Raw genomic sequence first — 6125 nt, forward strand, 5'->3', positions numbered from 1 at the left:
GTGAAATCAAATCAAATTTTATTTCCTATTTGAGACCAAAGTATCTATTGAGAGGCTATGAAACAGCACCTGACACAGGACTTGTTTTTGTCTATGAAGGAGGGAATAACCTCCTACTGCTTAAAATGAATAAATATGAATGTCAACTAGTAAACAAGAAGCAGTTAAAACCAAAACAACAAAAAAATACCCAAAACAAACCTTACAGTCATATCACTTCCTCCAGCTGGAAAGAAATCAATACAAACACTCCTCTTTTGTCATACTGTCTAAATGTAATTGATGTACAGTAAACAAAACTGAATTTAACCAAAGATGAGAAAAAACAAATTCACCCACAAACTCGGGAAGTTTGTTTGTAGCTCATATTCAACCTTTTATGTTCTGCTGCTTAGCATCCCTCTCCTACCCCAACCAATTAAGACGAACACTATATTTCTCCCCTCCTTTTTCGGTCAAAGAATCTTGGCACAACCAGCACAAACAAACTTTGCTAACAGCTTTAAACTTGGAAGGCCCGCTTTTTAAATATTTGCCGCTACATAATTGAAACAGCTGTTTTAATGAGATACCTACTGTCATCATTTTACCCTGGCTGAGCTGGGTGACAACAAAGCAGTAATAACGAATTCAATAATAATTAACTCGGGTCATCTGCTCATCTGTCATGGCTCATCAGCTTTAGGGAGAAAAATCCCAGTGAACTTCTCTCTTTTGTGAGCTTTCCAAAACTCCGCAATAAAGTGCTTAGAGAGGACTCTAGGTAGCCCTTCAAAAGTTCTAAGCAAACTGGTAAGTAGGTTAATTAAATTTTATGCATGTTTAAATGCTAATGATTACATTCCTAACATTACAGTGTAATCTGTTATGGAATGATGTCATGCAAGCAGTGGTTTTTAGTGCCTAACACATTTCCATCCTGATGTGGAGTAGCTCTGGATCATTTGTCGGAGGGCAGGAAGTTGACAGTGGTGTTTCGGAGCCAGGTTTTACATTTAGATCCTCTCCCTCTCTGCTGAATGTTAAGCAGGGGAGTTACAGAAAGCCACTGATTTTATGCCTACTGCCACATCACAGAGGGTGATCCAACATACCCACAGCGAGTTTTCTTAGCTGCACAATAAATAAATAAATATAATAGCAATTCTGGGGAAAGCAGTGAGGATGGCATTACTCCCAAATTACTCTCTCCCCAAAAGAAAAAAAATATTTTGTGACTCACACGGAGGTAGGTTCTTTTCGTGATTTTTTTCTTTTCCCGTTTTCATGGAGATGAAAATAATTTTTCAGAGATTAAAAAGTATTCTTCTAAGAGATATCAAAGGCATTGTTGTGTGTGGTTTTTTTTTTTTTTTTGTAAAATGATTTTGAGAGTAAGAAATTAATATCTTTGAACATGGATTTTTTTCTCTTGAGGAAAAATGCTGGTTCTTGCTTCTATGACAGATTTTTTTTTAAACTTAATTTGGATCAGCTTATGAATTCTTATTGTTATAAAGTTATGGAATAGCTGCTGCAAGCTTTTGAGCTCATTTTGTCATTTTGCTTTCAGTGAAACCTGACCATGCATATAATTTTGGAGGTAGGTGTTTGTTAGTTCATTGATAATCCCTACCTGTATACTAAAAATTTCAAAAATAATATAAAAAACAAACAAAAAAAAACCCTACAAAAAATTTAAATGGCACTAGCATATTTTTTGTCATGTCAGTAATACTATGACCAGTTCCATTTTGAGAAAGGGTTGTGCTGTACACTGATTTTAAAAGCGGCAGTAACAGACATCAGGTAAAACATAAGAATCCATCCAACATGCTGGCAGAAATCTCAGAACAACTTTCAGTGATGCAATTTGACAGGAAAGGTGAATTAGTAAGTTATTATTACAGGATCACTATCACATATGTCATCTAATTAGACAGCTAAGATTTTCAAAATCTCTGAATTTGTGAGAAAGAGCCTTGTATTCTCATCTCGCTTTCTGGACTTTTTGGCAAAACCTGATACAGTTAATTTTTTTTTTCTGCTCAAAACTAAACATATTCACTACTCAAGAATAACAATGTAAAATACATTATTTAGTTACTATATGAAAACTATTCCTAGGTATAATTATTAAATAAAAGGAGCAAGTTATTTACTTCTGAATAATGGCAAATAAACCTTCTAGAGGAAGAAGATGGTTTGACAAAAGACTAGGGAATGCTAAAGAAATGTAGGGGAAGATGAATTTTGAAATCTGCCAATATGGATGCTTTGTTTTGTAAATAAGAAACAGGGTTTTATTTGTACTACTCAGCTAAAGAACATAAATAGACTTAAATCACTATATTGCAGTAGCAGATGTGACTCATATTTCCAGAACAAAGGCTTTGAAAATTGACATGATGTCTTCATAGACTGAGGTACATTCAGTACAGTGTAAATAAAAAATATGCTATGGGCAGGAGGCAGTAAATATGACCATGGTGTGTAAGGATATATTAACAGCCTAACAGTAGATATTTTAAAATAAAATAATTTTATTTTCAAATATTGATTACAAAAAGCACTTTGAAGAACTGCAGCACAAAACTAATAATGTAAGTATAAGCTTTCCACTAAGTGTTTTGTTGTGTATTTTATGCAAAATATTCACACAAAACATATTTCTATTTTCCATTTTTCCCCCATACTTATACAGTAGGTCATGGCATCACAGAAGCACCGAAGAGAAAGAAAAATGTTTTCTTCCTGTAACTCAAGATTACACATTGAATATATAGTAAATTTTGACTCCTGGATGGCACCCATGGGATCAAATTCTGCAGTTTTCAAAGCCATTTTGTAATTTTTTTTTTTTAGGTAGATTAAACTACTTTGCATAAAGTAAAATCTGTTGAAAAATTATCATTAGTTTGATACATTTTGTGAGAATTTACCAGTTTCAATGAAAACTCCAGTGTAAAAAAGGTCTGTCTGTGGTGGAAAGGATGGTGTTAGTGTCTGAAAGCACACACCAGAAATTACATGCAATGAGCCTGTTCTACTCAGTGTCTTCTGCTAGGAACAGTTCATGTCAGTAATTAACCTTTTGTGGGCTAGAAGAAAGAACAATCCAAAAGTTCTTTGGGTAGTATGCTCCTTGAGGACTCATGGGTCTTAGTCTTTAGCCTAAATCTAAGGCAACCACCACAGAGCTCAACGTTTTCATCAAATGTCCCAGCTATATTGTAACTTTCTCTTCTCTCCCAAATTAACACACAGTTAAGGCGTTTCAGTTTCAAGTTTCTCTGAAGCAGATGCTGTGGATTTCAGGGGTTTTTTTTAATATCGAATATGTACAAACTGATACACAGCTGGAAGTTAAACAGTTGGATGGCTATAATCACATAAGGAGGCAGCAAAAATGCAGGGAAAGAAACGCATCATCCAGGAGACCCTCTTGCCTCTGGAAACACATTTACCAGTTTAACATAGATGCACTACACATTACTAATTGGGACCGACAGACCCACACAAATCGACAGACAACAAATTACTTTCTTCTGCTTCTGCACTAGCTGCTCAGGAGGCGGGCTTTGCTTTTGAGGAAACACTCTGCTTTAGGTGTGTTTTCAGGTAAAATAAGGACCCTGAGGTTCTCCTGACTGAGAGATGGGTGTGGGTCAGAAGCTGGAGGAGAGATCATCCTGCGGGACATTGGGAAGGGGCAAATGCATGACATGTGGAGCCTGACTGAAGTCTAGCTTCCATAGGAAGCTGAAACTCAAGACAACACCCACCCAACTGAAATAAGTGGCAAAAGCACTGCTTCAAGTCTGTAAACAGTTTTTATGGCACAAAATCAGAGTATTTCAGAGTTCTGCTCGCGTTTCACCTAATGGTGCTATTTGCACTCTTTGTTTTGTTTTTTCATATCCTGTGGTTTTTACTGTATTATGCCAGAGACAAGAGATTAAATGATACCTGGATATACTAGTGCAGTACACTGTTATTTTTAGCCTTTCGTGTGTGGCCAGCACATGAGAAAACAGATCCTGTGTTTCAGGACTGACAAATGGAAACAAGAACTAACTCTCTTCTCCCTTCTCTTTTTCAGTCCCCTTCCTTCTGTGTAAACAAATTCAATGGTCCATGTTCATCCCTGATTCATTGGGGTTCATTGCCAGAGTCCTCACTCCCACATAATGGTTTATGGTGTTAAAAGTTTTATAACTCTTGAGGAAGGGTTTGTAAGCTCTATTTAGCCTAATCTTCTGCCTGGAGTATTCCCACAAAAATGTGATGTTGGAAACTCTCATGTGGATAGTTGAATCAAGAAAAAAAGAGTCCCAGTTTTACATACATACATTTTTGAGAATAATTTTGACATAAAAATTGCCTCATACAAAATGTACTGTTGGATAGAATTTTCAGAAGAAAAAAAAAATCATTCCCCTTGCCTCTTCTCAATAATGTCTTTCTTTATTCTCAGTCTAAAATATTGGTGTTATAACTAATTCACAAAAACACCCCAAACATCTAGGTGAATTTTGTAAAGGAATTTTCACACTTATGGCACTCTGGTGAAGAAACAATTCCACATACATGAACACTATGGTGTATATAACCTGGGAATTGCATTGTCAAGATTATTTCTAGTTTTAGTAATATTGTAAAATTAACTCAAACATCTATATACAAGCAGCATAAAACAACAGATATTTGATAAAAAATTAAATAATGCTCACATAAAGTGTTTATAACAATGATTACCATGAAGATCCTTGCTCTTATTTTGCATATATTCTATTACTGTTATGATTTTGTGTGACATGCTGTGCTCTGAGAAGGATCTATTTTCCAAGCAGCAAGAGAGAAGAAAAGTTGTTAATACTGTTGCAGAAGACATGGCTGTGTATTGATGAGCTAAAGACTGACAACAGCTACAACGTTTGCATGATGATATAGTACTCATAAAATTCACACTAGGGAAAAAAAGACACATTTGTTTTTCTAAATATGAAGTAGGAGTTTACAGTTGCATAAAATATTCCACAGGTCTTCTAAAGGAAAGAGCCATGTGTAATGGTTCAGTATTACTGTGGAGGTAGTGCATATCTTCCCTTCTTGTAACTAAATGACAACTGCAGAAATCTTAAAAAGGCTGGGGAAACTATAAACAAACAAACAAATAAATATAATTTTGACTGTAGTTACAGCTGTGTAATTCCCTATGTCCAAATTTAAGGCATTTCTCACATGAAAGCATTTGCTCAAGTAGTGCTTGAACTAAATATATCCTGTTTTTCATGGCGTTTGCATAGCTCCCATGCAGACACTGAAGGCAGCTTACATTTAAACAGCTCAGAGCATGAAAAAAGCACTGCACAGAAATACCTCATTTATGTTCAGTACTGATTAACTTCTTGAGAGCTTGCAATTTCCCTTGTTATTCCAAAGGGTGCAGGTTTGATTTCCAGAAGTCTAGCGGCAGAACTCAATCTGTTTCTTAGTGCATTTAATAATTTCTAAACCCCACAAATTTTGGACCCATTTCCAAATATTCAAGAGGAATTTTGACAAAACTTGAACTATTTTTATTCTGATGAAGGAAGAACTTCCCATGTCACAAATGCTCACTTTTCAAACACTCAGACTTTTCTACACCTCAGAAACTGTAGGAGTGTTCCTTTGAGAACAGATTTATTTCTATGTACAAATACAGGTGGACAACAAGCCCAGTGTGCCATCTACACCTCATGCAGAAGCCAAGAGCCAGTGGTGCTCTAAAGTGCTATAAGCCCGTGAAGGCCAGGTTCCTCAGCCTTATCTCACCATCACAGCCTCTGGCTCTTACTAAAGGTTTCATTTATGATCTTTGGAGACTGGAAAGAAAATTCTATCCAATATTCATGCACAAAGTTATTCTATGTATAAGTGATAAAATCCAAAGCACTGAAGTCAATGTGAAGCTTTGCTGTTCGGTCAAAAGCAGTTCTTGTTTCTTGGTCTGGGTGGACAAAGCATGGAAGTATTTTCAAGTGCCAGACATAATTTCTCTTTCTCTTATATGTGCATAAACATTGGAAACCTTTCCTATGAAAATGAACAAAATATCAATTTGTAACACAAGTTTTCCAGTTCCTGGGGTTTTATATTCC

Source organism: Corvus brachyrhynchos, unplaced genomic scaffold (assembly GCF_000691975.1).
Source record: "Corvus brachyrhynchos isolate BGI_N302 unplaced genomic scaffold, ASM69197v1 scaffold146, whole genome shotgun sequence".
In the NCBI taxonomy this organism is placed as follows: Eukaryota; Metazoa; Chordata; class Aves; order Passeriformes; family Corvidae; genus Corvus; species Corvus brachyrhynchos.